Source organism: Coturnix japonica, chromosome 13 (assembly GCF_001577835.2).
Source record: "Coturnix japonica isolate 7356 chromosome 13, Coturnix japonica 2.1, whole genome shotgun sequence".
Taxonomy (NCBI): Eukaryota; Metazoa; Chordata; class Aves; order Galliformes; family Phasianidae; genus Coturnix; species Coturnix japonica.
Window position 1 is genome coordinate 11,648,567 of NC_029528.1, and position 18,649 is coordinate 11,667,215.

The 18,649-nt window shown below is 40.4% G+C and overlaps 1 long non-coding RNA gene across 1 annotated transcript; it reads left to right on the top strand.

The window, feature by feature from the left end:
- The first annotated feature begins 15,485 nt into the window (after window positions 1-15,485).
- Window positions 15,486-17,390, top strand: LOC116654073. Its single transcript, XR_004308947.1, has 2 exons — window positions 15,486-15,666; window positions 16,489-17,390. It is a non-coding gene; the product is annotated as an uncharacterized LOC116654073 (long non-coding RNA).
- Window positions 17,391-18,649: the final 1,259 nt, after the last annotated feature.

Below are 18,649 nucleotides of genomic sequence, written 5' to 3' on the forward strand. Positions count from 1 at the left end.
AATGTAATCCAAACAAGATCTAAAAGATCTGAGCCTGTAGAAAAACTGGATCCTACAGTTCCCTGTGGAGGGAGAGTTAATATACTCTATGTCATTTGAGTGTTAACTCTGAAGTCTAAGGAAGGCAGTCAAGCTAGCAAGTATGTCACTGCCCACAGATGTTCAGCACTTGAAGAGTCTCACTGAATGACATCTAACTACAGCATTACACATAACCAAAGTGGGGATAAATTAAAGGAAAACTTAGGGAAAACAGAACAAGGGAAAATAAATATGACCGGATTCCTCCCAGAGCACACAGCTGCCTACACATACTCCAGCTAATCCCTTCTGGCAGATTTCCTTTTTTTTCCAGATCTGGCCATTTCCCTTCTTTTAAGGCTTTTTGCTGTTTGAGCTGAAGGGGGAGGGAATGAGAAGGAATGAAAACAGAGGATGTCATGAAAGTATATGATGCATGGGAAGAGATAGACGGAAATGCCACACAATGTCAGCTAAGGGAACATTGAATAGCAGCCACTCTAGGATTATGAACTGGAATGAGAATTGGTTTCTGAAGGAGTAGCAAAGGCAGAAGATCAAATCATATAGGATGGGGTGGAATCCCCAGTTAATTTAAGATGCAAAAATACCCCTACATACCTAGAATAGTCAATCTATGCAATATTTATTTTCTCTCTTCTGAGCCATGTGACCAGTTTTTAAATGTTAGAATCGGTGTTGGTGGATTCTAACTTGGACTTCACACATGTTCACATTTGACACAGTAAGGCCCAGTCCTCCCTATATTCTTGATCTTAAATAGGGAACAGTGTGAGTCAGATATCTGCAATACACCAGTTTTATGTACTGCCATCCTTCTCTGCAAGATTATGCTAGAGGCAGAAGATGAGGAGCTGTCCATAAAGTGATTTTCCATCTAATTGTCATAGAATTGTAGAATGTTTTCAGTTGGGAGGGACCTTCAAAGGCCATCTGGTTCTGTCCTCTGCAATGAAGAGGGACATCAACATCTCCATCAGTGCTCAGAGCCCCTCCAGCCTGACCTTGGGTGTCTGCAGGGATGGGACATCCACCACCTCTCTGGGCAACCTGTGCAGAGCCTCTCTATGCTTGCTGTATAAAACTCTTTTCTTACGTCCAATCTAAATCTCTCCATTTTTTTTTAGTTCAGCTTTAAGGGATGTGGTCTACTTCTGGGAGCTGAAAGTTAGTTTCACCCTTCTGACTTCTAGAACAGAAGGTAGATCCCTGCCAACTTGCTTAAGCCTATGAAGTCAAGAGGTACGTTACTGCACAGAGTCAGAAACATCGGCTTTATTCACACTACGATTTTAGTCTCACCCTGCTCTCACTGCTCCCTTCTTAGCACCCAGACTCTGTGTGATGGAAGTGATTTAAGACGTTACTGCCTCCAGCTGTCTGCCTCACTCCACTCCCAGTAGCTGGCAGAAGGCACCGTGTGTCTGTGCTTTGGCTGTTCCAGTTCATGGTCTGGCTTATTAGCTTAAACAGTTGGGAAGAGCAAAAGTTGATCATGCATTGCCTCTAGGAAGGAAAGCACCAAAGGGAGAATTCAGTTGTCTCCTTTGGTGTTTTAACAGAATAGGTTTGTGTGTATGTTTGCTTTGCTCTTTGTAAATTAAAGTATGTTAATCTTGAGAAAAGCAACAGTAATTTTCACTACTACAGACCTGCAAGTAGCGCCACTGGGCTTGCTTCTTTGTTATATCACGAGAGCATAAGAATTACCTGGGGCTGATAAGCTTGCACTGGCACAGTAACTTCATACGTTCCCTGGGCTCATGTGATTGAGTTTTACTGTTGGTCTGGAAGCTTGGACATAATGTGTACCAGCTATATCAGAAATGATCAATGGATCACTGATATTTCTTTGCCTTTGCAAGAACAACAACATAATGACACGGATTTCTTATAGACTGAAATTTAAGATATCATCACTCAGATGGTAAATGTGGTAGAAAGAAAGGATTATCTTCCTTTTCCAGAAGGCAGCTCAGACACAGAAAGAATAAGGAATTTAGTCTTGTCACATGGAAATCTCCGTTAGAGTCCCATCAGCTAAATCCTTGCTAGGCTAATGCTTTCAGTGGCCAAACAGTGAATGTCAGTGTGCCAGTTCCTGCACTCTCCTAAACAGGAAAAAAAAAACCCTCGTATTTTTGCTTTCATTTTATTTTCACAGAGATTTAATAGCTGAGAAATTTTGTACACCATCGCATTAATTAGAGCTTGTTGCTTATACTGTAACATGCTTATATACCCAGCATAACACTAAACACCAATCGTCCAAACAAAAATCAGACTATTTCATAACTCATAAATTCTTTTTGGTGTCAGAGGATAGCTATCAATTTGGGGATTCAATCTGCTTCTGCCCAAAGTCAATGGCAAAGCTATTAATAATGGTAGGATCAAGTCAGTTCACTAATTTGCCAAATTCCCCATCATTAGTGTGAATTAATGAGATCCTACTGAAGCTGCCTTTTGGCTGTGGGTGAAATGGAACATGCCTGGCAGCACATCAGCATTATAAGGGAGGCTGGGGAGGAGCAGGGGTGATTTGGGGGGAGGGAGATGAGCAAATGGAAGACCCTTAATGCAGTCCAGATGGAAAAATTTGACCCTGACTTCACCAGTCAGGCAATGGCCATAGTCGGGCTGCTTCCTAGTGAGGGGAACAAATAAAGAGGCTCAAGTAGCAGATGAGGAGGCAGCTCAGATAAAAATAAGACAGCCATTCACTTTGCCCCCAGGATGATCTTTTGCCCCAAACTGCAGTGACAGTGCTCAAAGTGGATGGCTGTCCTCACTTTCATGTCCAGCCTCATGCAGAACTAAAATGATAACAAAACAATCAAAAAAATCATGAAGAAACCTGCTTCTTTGAGATTTTCAGTGCCAAGAGAGTCATATGGAGTTTGGAGAAGTATACAGAGACGTCAAATAAAAGTTAATTGAACTTGGCTGCCATTGCCAGCTACAGCACATCACTTTGACTTTAGCAGGTCCTGCCAAACCCAACAAGAAGATACTGCTGCTCTGTTCCTTGTGATGGTAATGGTGGTTTAGCTGTCCATGAGTCACCGGGATGATAGCTGTTAGTTGAAAAGGATATGTGAGGAGGAAAAGGACGTTCTTGTCTGACACATGTGTCTGCTTCTGGTGCCATCACAGAGACAATGCCAGGCTAATGGCTGAGTATGATCTTTTAATGGTGGCAGCCACAACAGTCTTGTGGAATTAATTGGGTAAGTGAGAATATTTGCATGTCTTTATTTGTTCTATTTGTACTGGCTACAAAGCCAAATGCACACACTTCTGTTTGGGGCAGACAGGCAGCTTGGCAGTAATAGCTGAAATTAAAGACATAAAGCACATTTAAAAAAGAAAAAAAGAAAGTTTTGTTTCTTTTTGTGGTATGATGACAGCAACACAGTAGCTTTGACAACATCATTACTATGTTCAGAAAGGACCTTGGGAGAACTGCACGTGAGCAGATCCTTCTGAGACTGGAACTCAGAACTGCTCAGAAAAATCCCAGTGGTTATTTTTCCAAACTCTGTTGGTCAGGCATTTACCGTGTTTCAGACTTCTGACCAGAAATCTCCTCCTGAGCCATGCCTTACATCAAACCAACCTCCAGCTGTGTGGGAACTGCAGGCTCCCTGAGTGGTGGATACAGAGACGACCTTTGCAGACTCTGAAGGTAGCTCAGCCCTTTCTGCAGTTACCATTAGTGACATTAGAGCTGTGGCTGTAGTGAGCTGAAAGGGAAACAGCACGTTGGATTACCTCGTGATGGCAAAAAAAAAAAAACAACCCCAACCCTCATAAATAATGGACTGTCATAATCCCCTTCTAACTAAATACTGACTGTCTGTCCTGTGCTCAGCAAGAGCAAGCCTTGACAAATACAATCCAGATCCTGTCCTTCCTCTCCCAGAAAGCAAAGGCATCAGATCTTCAAATACTTTGTGTATCCCCTTGAAAGTGTAAGTGGTGCGCTGAGTCTAAGTGAATACGCTCTTCTCCACTTGTTTCATAATATGTAGCATTAATTACCTCATAGTAAAAGAGCAGTGCAGGAAGAGATACATGACTGCAATCTCACCTATTATCTCACCTATGATTTTAAGGATCTAATTTGTGCATCTGTGTCTGTAGCCCCACGTGTTGGTCAAACCTCTCATAGCAGAGAGAAAATAATGATAATTTTATCTGAATTTTAAAGGGAATCATTAAGTGTCCTCCACTTGAAACAAAGCCTCTGCAGGCAGTGTATTCCATCACTCACAGAGATAAGGAATGGTTCCCATATACAACCCATTTACTTTGTAGTTCACTTCTGATGGGCAGTTTGGTGAAAGGTACTTTCCAACATGCAGTTAAAGTGATCCATTCAAAAGATAAGCTGTGCATTTAACCCAGCACCTCACGTTGTGCTGCCAACATATATTTAACCAGGAAATGCTACTGTAGGCTCTTACTGCTTTTTTTCTTCCCTTCTGAGATCTAGAAAATATTATGATTCATCATCATTTACAAAAGTTCCTGCAAATTACAGGCCAGCCACGACAGCACAACACAGGGACTCGAGGAAGTGAAAACATTGAAGAACACTGCAAACATTTTCTTGTTCAAATGTTCAAAGAACATATTTGCAAACATCTACTTTTGCTTGCTGCTGGTTCCCCTTGAATTTTTGGTATAGCGTAAGCTTTCTCTTAAAGAAAGAAAGCTTTTGTGATGAAACCATAGGGCACTCACAAAATTAAGCAAGCAATGACACTCTCAGAGATGATATAGTACATTGTGGGAGGCAGAGGTAGAGAAGGTAGCACTTCTCAAGTTATTCCAACTCAAAATCTTGTCTCAGGTCATGATGAAGACTTACGCTGTCCCTTGAGGTGAACCAGGCAACCTGCTCTGCCTGGCAAGGATGTTGCACACTACTCCATGTTCTTGGGATGTGTGAACCACAGCCTCTTGGCAGAAAATTAACTTCATGACATAAATACCCTTACCCTTACTGGGAGATATTGCTGCTGTGTATTACCCAGTGGAGGACTGGGATTCTACATAACCCATACGCAAGAGGAGAAAAACGAGTGTGTGGATTCTAATTAGAAGCTGGGATGGATCTTGGCCTTCAAACACTGAAATAGCTCTGGTTCATGGTTTTCACTCTTTCTTTCACCTCCTTGAGGAATTCATAGCAGATTTTTCTTTTCTTCTCTTTTTTTGGTGGGTAATCCAGTCTCTTCATCTCTCTTTTCCTAAGTACAGAGTGATGCCACATTCTGTAAAGTGCAAATATTGATCTGACTGTGACAGCTATGGCTTCACTCTGTGCTTGAGCCCATATGCTGAGGCTGTGGGTCAGGGTTTCAACTCAAACCCAGTCATTTTATAGATAATCTAATGTTTGGGACACACCATATTTTTCAAATTGCTAGAAGCTAAAGCCTACTTATAGTAAGCAAACCCCTGAGGACGAATCAGGTTTTAGTCTTGTCCAATAAGCTTCTCTGTAATGCTTTCAGTTTTGCTGGTTCCTGTTGAGCCTGAACTACTTGAATTAGCAAAGCAAAACAAAGCCTTTCTGAGGATATTTCAGCATTTCCATTTCTGTTATTTACTATTAAATTAAGGTTGTGTGGAGGCAGAACAAATATGGGAAACAAACAAGAAGAAATTAAAAAAAAATCCACCAAAAAAGTTGAATGGAACCTTTAAGAGGCATTTATTTCCAGTTCTGGCTAAAGATGGCTCCAGCCCAAACATTACATACGAACCGCTCTGAATGAGGTTTTCATAAATCAGAATTTGGCTTGGGATCTGTATTTCACAGCTGCCCTGGGTTATGTGTAGCTTCTATCAGAGGCCAAAACAAGAACCTAGGCTCCTAACAACCCCTGGCTGTTGGGGAAATGTGGAAGGTCAGGTGAAGACCTCCATTTTGTGGCCCCAGTCAGGCTCTCTCAGGAGATGGCTAACAAGAGATGAAGGTCCACAATGAGTCTCTACTTTATCCTGTATGATTCAACTAATTTCTTATTAACAATAAATTCTTACTAACAATAAATAAGCAAAAAGAAAATACATTGTGAAGAAAACCCTTCATTGGTGCTGCTCAGTCATTAATGCTCATGTCTACAGAACAATCCGGAGAACCACCAGTTCTGTATGACTTTCTTGCTAAGAATGAATCCCATGTAAAGACATTATGTAAGCATACATTTTATTTATTTCTGTTTTTCTGTTTGAGTTTTAAACATTTAAGGAAATGCAGAGCTGGTGATAACATATTACGTCACATTTGGGTTGTATTTAAACCAGCCACAATTCCCCACAGGTACAACCGTGCATGAGATAGCAGCAATGAAGAGACTAGTGCAGAGCCCACAGCTGACTTTTATGGGAAATAATTTGCCCTTCAGAAAATGAGATTAGCAGTGCAAGACCCAGAATTAGAGAGATACATGTGAAATCACAGTGTTAGTGGCAAGCAAAACCCCTTTCATTCATTTGTGGTTCTGAGAATCTGATGAGACAGTTTAGGAGAGCTGTGTTATACAAGACCAGAGCTTGAGAAGCTAAGGTGGTGGAAGCTCCCTTGGAAACTTGGGGAAAGGAAAGGGAGGTAACAAAACCTTGTTTCCCAGTGGCATCTTTCTGACTCATGTTTTGCCAACAGTTTGACCAAGGGGCAGAGAAGTGGGGTTATTTCACCATAAATTATGCTGAGAGAAACTTCTCTTTGTAAGCATTTGATCATTTGAAACTCAATTAACGTGGGGGTTTTGTAGTAAATTTGAAATGAATTAATTGATAGGTTCACTGTGTTCTGCCAAGTCTGGCTGATGGTTCTGTAGAGTTGGTGAGAAGTCACTGAGTTTTGTTTTTTTAACACTATTGGTGTTGCAGCATGAAGAGAGCACAGGTGAGGAAGATAGAAGAGAGAGGAGTCCCAGTTTCCTCTTGGAAGATATTTGCACTGCTTTACCCTAATTTCCTTATTTTTCCAGCTACCAGTTTAACCCCTATTACTGCATCTTTCTCTGCCCACAATCCATCAGAAGTTACAAAGATAGAAAGTACTTCTTAAGGAGCAATGAAGAAGCAAAAGAACAGACTGGAGATCAAAATACTTCCTTTGGTTTCAATAAACCATGATTACCATTAGCTTTTATGTCAATGAAAGCATTAGGTGGAGCATCAGCAACACTCGAGCTGCAGGGGATGTAGTGTTATTCACAATATTTATTAAATTGTTGCTTAGTCTCTTTAAAGCTCTTTTCTTGTCTTCTCAACTTAGGAAAAACTTAAAACTTTGTCTCCATAGAATATCAGTAGTAGGTAGTAAGTGCACTGAACTCTTGGTCACATGTATGGTACCTTCAGTCTATTTACATTATGTGCCAAGTCTGCTCCTGCCTGTTTGCATCTGTAATCGATTGTGGGAGCTATTAATCATAGGTGTGTGTGATAATGTTTAGACATCTCTTTGATTCAGGGATGCTATTAAGGAATTAAGCTGTAATAAGGTAAGAGTTTTTCTCTGCAATTAATTGCTCCTGAGGTTTTGCAATCCATGATTAAGTGGTGGCGCAAAAATAACTTTGACTTTAAAAAAACAAACATACATACAAATAAAAAAGAAAGAAAAACAGAAAAACAGGAAAACAAACCCCTCTAGTTCAGTATCTGTAGACGTCCCTTGTGACCTTCTATTCACAGTCTACATATTGATGACTAATTAGTTCTCTTTTGTATGTACAAGTTGTGAAACTAACACTCTGAGTCCATTTCAGTTTCTTTCAAGGAGCTTGTAAAAGATATGATCAGAAGTGGATAAAGTAACTAGCAGGACTCTGCCTCCTGGAAGTTAATTAGATCTCCCTCTGAGTTATACTTCAACAGGAACAGAAGAATGACTTGACTAACTGCTAGCATTGGTCCTATTGTGATTAGAATCAGAATCTATGACAAGATCAGAATTACCTGATCCTATGCAAATTTACCATAATGTTGGACTCGTGTTTTTATCAGAAGGCATACCTGTAGGTCTGGGAATTTCTAGTATCTTAAAAGCTGGTATTAAAGATGTTTGGGCTGGTTCCATTTCTGAGTAGAAATCTGGGTGAAATAAAACACAGAAGAAAACATTTGTGAATCTTCAGGATGAGCTTTAGTTTGGAGTTAATCTCAAAGAACAGGACTGGTTGGTGCTCTGCTTTTTATGGTGTGAAAGTATTGAACACAATGAGCCAAGTTGATTCTAATTCGTGCAGTTTCTTTTCACTTACCCCAAACTTCTCCCAGTTATTTAAAGCAACTGTTCAGACTGAAAGGTTTTTGTGGACATGAGCTTGCAGAAATACTAGACACAAATTTAATATTAATTTGCTCATCTTCTATGCTGATTCTTATACGATGTTGTTGTCATTGATGAACTGTTATATTCTACCCAGAAAGTAGCTGCATCCCAGCCCAGGATGAAATAATTCATTATTGCAATTATAGTTTTTTCAGCATTCATTGAGATCAAATCTTAGCGTGTAGTAAATTCTGTTTTTTTCTTGTTATGGGAAATGATCTTGCATTTCAAATTGCTCCTCCTTTTTGGGGATGTGGTCCATAAGGTAACTCTTCCTGCTCCCAACCCTAGATTAAGGGCAGTGGATAAATGGAGCAAAACAGAGGCTTTCAAATTCCATGCTGATGTCTGACTGCCAAGAGAGCCTGCCGTGCTCAATTCAAGGGCTAATCCATGACCATCACTCTATTTCAATAATTGCAGAACATTAATGACTGTGTTTCCTTATTACAGAGCTCAAAATAAGAGCATTGGCATTCCGATTTAGCAGGGAACTTTTAAAGCCTTAGCCCAAGGATTGTAAGAGGAATGGATTTCTTTTTTAATTAACTTTGCATTCAAAACTTGTGTTAAACCATCTGTTCTCATGCAAGGGGGTGAGGGAGGGGGAAGCTAGCCACAGATTTTCATCAGCGAGCTGTTAAATTAGTCCCTTTACTTCACAGGGCTTGTTTTATTCAATCTGCCTTTATTAAGAACACAGGTTTGATTCTGCAAGGAACAAATTCTTCTGGTTCTTTAAGGAAAATGGTTTTAAGCAGGGTTTTATTAGGTTGCATTACTGGATAAGCGATACAACATGTTACCAGCGTGAATCATCTGATTTAGAGTGACAAGAAAGGAACTTAAAAAATATCCAGAGCCATAACATTGGCAGGCAAGGGCTAACGGGGCCAGATTTGATCTGCTTTTGCAAAGTTTTTCTGTTGCAATTGGTAGTAACAGTCTAGGGCTTTTAGATATTTTGACTAAGTCTCTCTGCCGTCCCTGAATTAAGGAGCAGAGAAATTAGGGCCAGACTGCAAGTCTTCTAAGCAGCCTGAATAGTGGCAGTGAAGTCAGCAGGGCTGCTGATGGAATGAAGCATGATCTGGGAGGAGGTCTAGCACTGTTTCATCCTGAGAGGAAAATGGCATGCATAGGTCATCTTGCTTTCACAGCCAGCAGTGATCCTTACAGCGTGATCATTTTCCTCCCTGCCTCAGTTCAGCTCATGTGAACTCCTGTGCTGCCCTATGAGTAAATCTGGGCATTCACAAATCTCAGACTTCAGCCAGATCAGGTGAGTGCAACACACCTGAGAGGCACAACTGATGACTTTCAGTTTATTTCAGTTTCAAATCAAATGATCATAGCCAAAAGGCCAAGAACTGATTTGAGGCCTGGGAGGCATGGGAAAGCAATGGAGTGAGATTTTTTCACTGAAATTATGTTAGGAATCATCTGAAAAAGTCAGTATCTTCTCCTAAGTATTTGGAAAATTCACTTTGGTTCTCCATAGGGTCTAGATGTCTTTTCTGAGTTCAGGAAATCAGTTTTCTTAGTATACAGTAAACTGCTGCCTCAGTTTCATGACTAACCATCAAGTTTTCCTTTTTGGTGGGTGCTTAGTCATTCAGGATGCCTGACTCTTCTACATCCTTTCCCTTGGAAGGAGCAGAGGAATCACATTACTAAATGATGCAGTCCGTCTATGCCAACAGGGCAGGAGTGGCTCGGGAATGACAGTCCTCATTTGCACACTGTTATTAAAGAAATGATGACTACTAATTCTGAGAAGTCCTGGACATATGACCACGCTTGGGAATGAATCTCCACCAATTTTCTTCATAGTGTGTTGACCATTTGGGCATAGAGAAAAATCCTTAGAGCAGCAGAATTTAGCATCTTCAGTCTGAAAAGGCAGGTTTGACTGGAATGTTTGTTTTGGTAGTTATGGGGTTTCAGAGGATTTGTTGAGGCAGGGATCCGGCGTAGAACCACAAATCCATTCACAGCATTGCTCCCCTGCCCTCTTTCTCTGGCCCATCCATATTCAGACCAATATCTTATTACAATATATAATAATGAAGGCTATGAAACCCCAGATTTTTTAAAGCATCCATTTGAGTGGAATTTGAACCTTGCTACAAATAAACCATAAAAATGACATTAATAAACACCGGAAAGCAGTAATGATGTGTTACTGCCATAGGAGGGCCAGTTAAACAAGTTAAAGGCTGACACAGTTTTCCAGATGCGGTGTTGCACAATGTGCTTGTTTACCTGGATTCTTCACTCTTTCCCTTTCCCTCCTCAGACACACAGACAAGTACCAGGTACGAACACTGAATTCAGAAAAGTCGAACTGCAGATGATTTATTCCATTAAGTTATGATCACTCTCCTTTACAGTTTAATATCTGTAAAAGTTCATTTCCAAACACAATATTTTTTAATTCAACTTATTCTTCCATTATAGACCTCATTCCTGTATCTTTCCCATGAATCACGACAGATTAAAATAAGTTATTCCCTCTATGACACGACCAATCTATCCAGAACTCTTCTGTTGCTCTTCCCACAGAGTTATTATTTCCTTTTTTCCTTTGGAAGCTTTGATTTCTCTTCATTTTTGGTGATAACTTCTGCTTTCTTCTTGTAGAATATGGTCTAATACTGAAGTTTAGAAATGATCTTAGAAATGCAGAAGGAATTAGAAACAAAGGTTAGGATTCCCGAAGAGGACAAAAGCAGGGCTAGGATTTATGATCTGATACTTTTTTACCAGCCTTAATTACAGTGGTGTCAGCTATTGTCATTCCTTTCTCTGCGAATCAGCTGCTCTGATGAGAGTTCTGTGACTGACTCAAATTTGGTCATGTTTAGTTAACAAATTCCACAGGGTGCTAAAACAATACAAGTGGATCCAAGTTAAGTAAAAGTCCAACATATTATTGAAAACTCTAGAATCTAAACACTTTCTTTTTTAAGAAAGCTTTTTCTGCCTGCTAGGAGAAGTGATAGAAATACTAAATGATGCTCCAGGAATGAAAAATAAACAACCCACATTCGATCACAGATAGTGGACTTTCAGAGGCTGTCATATCACAAGTTTATAGAATTATAGAATCCCCAAGGTTGGAAAAGACCTCTAAGACCATCAGATCCAACCCCAACCCACCCACCATGCCCACTGACCACGTCCCTCAATGCCACATCTCCACAGCTCTTGAATACCTCCAGGGACTGTGATTCCACCACCTCCCTGAGTAGTCTGTTCCAATGCTTCACCACTCTTTCTGAGAAGAAATTATTCCTAATGTGATGAAACAACCCCTTGGAGAACCTCAGATAAATTCAGATCCATCCATACTTTCATATCATGCCAGTTTCAGTGAAATGATAATTTGAAAAAGTATAATTATATTTTAACAGATCAAATACACATATATTACATTGAACTAATTGCAGTGAGGAATTTTGACTTGTATCCTTTGAAGTCCTGTAAAAATACACTGGGTGTGCCCATTCCATCTGCACAGGGCAGGTTCGAGATTCCTGAAAACACTATTGCTGCTATTGTTTCATTTTCTTGTAGCCAACTACTTTTTATTTTATTTTATTTTATTTTATTTTATTTTATTTTATTTTATTTTATTTTATTTTATTTTATTTTATTTTATTTTATTTTATTTTATTTTATTTTATTTTATTTATTTCCAGAGTCAGACAGCTAACTCACACAAGAGACAAGGATCGAATTTGTCCTGATGATTGCCTAAATTCAAGTGCTCCTTTTTACTCATTGCGATTCTGCTTCTTGTTTACTGCCGGTGACATCTGCAGATTCTGAGATGGATGTAGATCAGCGTCTCTGCTCAGAGGTTAGTTTGTTTATTAATTTCTTTGCTGGTTTGTATTCCAGATTTCCTGCACTGTTAAAGTGCCTCGCCTAAGAATATATCAGATTTTGCAAGGTATATTTGGTAGCGTTCCCTTCGAAACCTCAACACAAATGTGCTAAAGATGTGAGTGACCCTCTGCTCAGCATCCCGCATATCTCTGTGTAAAAAAATGGGCAGGAAGCATAAAGAGGAAGAAGAGCAACAGGATCCACATTGTGTCTGTAGCGTGACCGATTCCTTTTTGTGATTTAAAGACAATTTAATTTGTCAGTCATTTGAACTGTTACTATGTTCTCTGCTTTCTTTGAAGGTAGTTTCTGACTGCAGGAGCAGGACTATGCTGTTCAGTTTCTGAGCCCATCTTCCCTGTGTCACTTACCATTGGATCTTTCTTTCTTGCTTTCAGCAGTCCTCCTGAATCTTAGGAGCAAAAAACAAGCTCCAACCCATAAAGTGAGTTGCTGCTATGGAGGCAGCCTGGAAGCAGGAAAGGAAAGCACATCATTTCATTGTTTTTATTGGACTGTATTTGGCCATAGCACTGTTTAGCTTTATTTGTTAACACTGGAGTTATGGAGTAAAGAGAGAGACTTGGGCTGAGTGTTAGCTCACACTTTTATCAGTAGAGGACTGGAATTGTGATCACAGACCACTAGTGCTACATGAGAACATGCTGTGTTTGTTCCTCCGTCCATTTACAGAGGAAGGCTGTACCTCCTCTCTTTCTACTTGTCAAAAAGTCCACGAACCTTGCTCTTCCCATTTGCTTCTTCACATTTCTTGTCTCCATTCCCTAGGTCTAGCTTCTACTGACTGACCTTTACAAATGTAACAACAATAATTATCCTATAATTAGACACTCTAAGTCACATTGTTGCTAAAGCTGTTGGTGTGGGAAGGAAGCAAGCAGTGCTTAAGGTAAGAGTTGAAGTCTTCTTCATTGTCACACCAGAGGTATTTGTGCCAAGTTGCTGGCATTTCATTAGGTGGTTGTTGGGGTTCCCTTTTAATTGCATCTCATAAGTTAGTGATTGCTGTTCATGACTCAGTGATTGTCCATCCCAGGTCATAGAGAGCAAAGGGCATGTGGGGTATCATCAGATTTCATGTTCATGCCACCATTTTGGCCGCCTGGACAAACACCAAAGTCACTTGTGCTGATGTTCTGCCATCCATATGACTTTAGTGGTGCACTTCAGTCTTTCCAGTTTTCACCCCAGAGCTCAAAATGCAAAAGATTTCTGTAAGTGGCAAATATATAGAGTTTATGTGAAAACCAGATGTCCTTTCTTGGCATTAATAATACCTCTGAAACCATAATTTTCATTGTACCATCAAAACAGGTGAGACATGGAGACGTTCTTGCAGAAGTGTCCAAATCTATAACAAGGTTGGAAGTGCAAGCCTCTGGGATTAAAGACACAGAGTGAATCTGATCAATCTTTCCCAACATGGGCTCTTCACTTCTTTGTCACCCACTCCCTGGTTGCTTCTTCCTGAATTAACCTTGTAATAATGCTGTTTCTTTCTTTTTCTCGTAGCTTAATCTTCCTCGGGCACAGGACATCAAGGGGTGTCTGCAGAATTCAAGATGGATTTCTTGCTCTGTTGTCCACATTTCAGCGTCGTGCTGCTTGGACTGGTTATCCAAACCTCTCAGTAAAAATATTATTAATAAAATCACACATTCATATCATACTCTGCCTCAGTACCAAATTTCTCCTGGCTCTTGCTTATGCTTCCATTATTGATAAGCATCAGGCAAAAGAAGGGTCCCTGGGTTAAAGCTATATTGCTTTGAATTTCCCTTCTATGCTTAACATCAGACGCCACCAACACATCTTGAACTGATTTAAGGCCCTGGGGTGTTTACGTCAGTTGCCATTCAAAACACAGCAAGCCACTTTCCATGTGCTAGGGCCACTAGGGCTCGTTAGAATGGCATTTTTAATAAAACTTAAGTGTAACTACAACATTTTGTGGCTCCACTCTCCAGATAAACCACTACGTACGTCATTCCCTGCTTCACCTCCCCATTTACACACCCACCAGACTTTTGACCAGCCAGCCAAATTCATTATGGGTTTAAATCCATTGCAAATCAATAACATTCCTTCTGCTTGACTTATTGCAGGAAAATTTTCCATAAGCGGATTAGTCTTGCGATGTGTCTTTTTATCAAACCTCCCCTATAACACACATGCCGGTCTTCAGAAACAAAGCCCTGAGTGCTATATTCAGGTAAGGACAAAAGCAAGAACATTAAAAACAGTTTTCAGATGCAGATGTTCCATGTTACAATTGTTTTCTTGTCCAGAAAGAGCTGAGTAGTTAATAATGCCTGAACATTTTCCTTTTCCTTGACCAAAACAGAAAAAAATACACTTATCCAGTGCAACATCTACTAGGAAAAAACATTTTCTGTTTTCACAAGAGAATTCTGCCCACTGCAGAGGGTTTGAACTGGGTGATCTTTGAGGTCCCTTCCAACCCACGCCATTCTGTGATTAGATGATTCAATGAACCTGTAACACCTGATGGTCTAAACTCATCACATATGTTACTGGAATGACTCTAAATGTGAATCGAATTCTGAAAATGGTCATCCCTCCAGTTCAGCAAGATCAATGACCACTCAGTACCAGTGCCAGAGCAGGGTCCTCTTTGGACCTTCTTCCTTGGGGAACTTGGAAGGGAACTGGAGGGGAACCTACCCCAGCCAGAGGTGAAGTTGCTGGATCAGGGGCTTCAGCATCCTTCTTTCCAGCAGGAAATATTCCAGTTTTGGTTTTAGAGATGGTAAAGCTCTGCGTCTCCTCTGCACGTTTGCAGATGATGCCCCTTAATCAAGTTTGTTTTGCTTCTGCTTTTTGTTTTCTGGTCTTGTTATTAAACCCTGGGTGTCACATTTGGGACAGAAATATCAATACAAGGATTCCCTGGCTGTGAATCACTACAAGCCCTGTGGGATTCAGATAATTAGACCGAGTCACACTTTCTTCACCTCTCCGGGTTCCCATTTCAAATATTACTTCATAGTCCTCAGATAAAGGACACTGCTGTTCTAAGTGGCTTTTCCCTGATGAGGAGGATCCTACACTAAGACTTTNTTTATTTTATTTTATTTTATTTTATTTTATTTTATTTTATTTTATTTTATTTTATTTTATTTTATTTTATTTTATTTTATTTTATTTTATTTTATTTATTTCCAGAGTCAGACAGCTAACTCACACAAGAGACAAGGATCGAATTTGTCCTGATGATTGCCTAAATTCAAGTGCTCCTTTTTACTCATTGCGATTCTGCTTCTTGTTTACTGCCGGTGACATCTGCAGATTCTGAGATGGATGTAGATCAGCGTCTCTGCTCAGAGGTTAGTTTGTTTATTAATTTCTTTGCTGGTTTGTATTCCAGATTTCCTGCACTGTTAAAGTGCCTCGCCTAAGAATATATCAGATTTTGCAAGGTATATTTGGTAGCGTTCCCTTCGAAACCTCAACACAAATGTGCTAAAGATGTGAGTGACCCTCTGCTCAGCATCCCGCATATCTCTGTGTAAAAAAATGGGCAGGAAGCATAAAGAGGAAGAAGAGCAACAGGATCCACATTGTGTCTGTAGCGTGACCGATTCCCTTTTTGTGGATTTAAAAGACAATTTAATTTGTCAGTCATTTGAACTGTTACTATGTTCTCTGCTTTCTTTGAAGGTAGTTTCTGACTGCAGGAGCAGGACTATGCTGTTCAGTTTCTGAGCCCATCTTCCCTGTGTCACTTACCATTGGATCTTTCTTTCTTGCTTTCAGCAGTCCTCCTGAATCTTAGGAGCAAAAAACAAGCTCCAACCCATAAAGTGAGTTGCTGCTATGGAGGCAGCCTGGAAGCAGGAAAGGAAAGCACATCATTTCATTGTTTTTATTGGACTGTATTTGGCCATAGCACTGTTTAGCTTTATTTGTTAACACTGGAGTTATGGAGTAAAGAGAGAGACTTGGGCTGAGTGTTAGCTCACACTTTTATCAGTAGAGGACTGGAATTGTGATCACAGACCACTAGTGCTACATGAGAACATGCTGTGTTTGTTCCTCCGTCCATTTACAGAGGAAGGCTGTACCTCCTCTCTTTCTACTTGTCAAAAAGTCCACGAACCTTGCTCTTCCCATTTGCTTCTTCACATTTCTTGTCTCCATTCCCCTAGGGTCCTAGCTTCTACTGACTGACCTTTACAAATGTAACAACAATAATTATCCTATAATTAGACACTCTAAGTCACATTGTTGCTAAAGCTGTTGGTGTGGGAAGGAAGCAAGCAGTGCTTAAGGTAAGAGTTGAAGTCTTCTTCATTGTCACACCAGAGGTATTTGTGCCAAGTTGCTGGCATTTCATTAGGTGGTTGTTGGGGTTCCCTTTTAATTGCATCTCATAAGTTAGTGATTGCTGTTCATGACTCAGTGATTGTCCATCCCAGGTCATAGAGAGCAAAGGGCATGTGGGGTATCATCAGATTTCATGTTCATGCCACCATTTTGGCCGCTGACAAACCACCCAAAGTCACTGTGCTGATGTTCTGCCATCCATATGACTTTAGTGGTGCACTTCAGTCTTTCCAGTTTTCACCCCAGAGCTCAAAATGCAAAAGATTCTGGTAAGTGGCAAATATATAGAGTTTATGTGAAAACCAGATGTCCTTTCTTGGCATTAATAATACCTCTGAAACCATAATTTTCATTGTACCATCAAAACAGGTGAGACATGGAGACGTTCTTGCAGAAGTGTCCAATCTATAACAAGGTTTGGAAGTGCAGCTCTGGATTAAAGACACAGAGTGAATCTGATCAATCTTTCCCAACATGGGCTCTTCACTTCTTTGTCACCCACTCCCTGGTTGCTTCTTCCTGAATTAACCTTGTAATAATGCTGTTTCTTTCTTTTTCTCGTAGCTTAATCTTCCTCGGGCACAGGACATCAAGGGGTGTCTGCAGAAATTCACAAGATGGATTTCTTGCTCTGTTGTCCACATTTCAGCGTCGTGCTGCTTGGACTGGTTATCCAAACCTCTCAGTAAAAATATTATTAATAAAATCACACATTCATATCATACTCTGCCTCAGTACCAAATTTCTCCTGGCTCTTGCTTATGCTTCCATTATTGATAAGCATCAGGCAAAAGAAGGGTCCCTGGGTTAAAGCTATATTGCTTTGAATTTCCCTTCTATGCTTAACATCAGACGCCACCAACACATCTTGAACTGATTTAAGGCCCTGGGGTGTTACTCAGTGCCATTCAAAACACAGCAAGCCACTTTCCATGTGCTAGGGCCACTAGGGCTCGTTAGAATGGCATTTTTAATAAAACTTAAGTGTAACTACAACATTTTGTGGCTCCACTCTCCAGATAAACCACTACGTACGTCATTCCCTGCTTCACCTCCCCATTTACACACCCACCAGACTTTTGACCAGCCAGCCAAATTCATTATGGGTTTAAATCCATTGCAATCAATAACATTCCTTCTGCTTGACACTTATTGCAGGCAAAATTTTCCATAGGGTTGTTTGCGTGTGTCTTTTTTTAACCTCCTATAACAAATGAGGTCTTGAAACAAAGCCCTGAGTGCTATTATTCAGGTAAGGAAAAGCAAGAACATTAAAAACAGTTTTCAGATGCAGATGTTCCATGTTACAATTGTTTTCTTGTCCAGAAAGAGCTGAGTAGTTAATAATGCCTGAACATTTTCCTTTTCCTTGACCAAAACAGAAAAAAATACACTTATCCAGTGCAACATCTACTAGGAAAAAACATTTTCTGTTTTCACAAGAGAATTCTGCCCACTGCAGAGGGTTTGAACTGGGTGATCTTTGAGGTCCCTTCCAACCCACGCCATTCTGTGATTAGATGATTCAATGAACCTGTACTGATGGTTTAACTCATAATATGTGCTACTGGATGATCAAATGTGAATCTGAATTCTGAAATGGTCATCCTCAGCTTGCACAGACAATGACACTCAGCTAAGTCAGAGCAGGGCTCTTTGGGACCTTCTCCTTGGGGAACTGGAAGGGAACTGGAGGGGAATTACCCCAGCCAGAGGTGAAGTTGCTGGATCAGGGGCTTCAGCATCCTTCTTTCCAGCAGGAAATATTCCAGTTTTGGTTTTAGAGATGGTAAAGCTCTGCGTCTCCTCTGCACGTTTGCAGATGATGCCCCTTAATCAAGTTTGTTTTGCTTCTGCTTTTTGTTTTCTGGTCTTGTTATTAAACCCTGGGTGTCACATTTGGGACAGAAATATCAATACAAGGATTCCCTGGCTGTGAATCACTACAAGCCCTGTGGGATTCAGATAATTAGACCGAGTCAC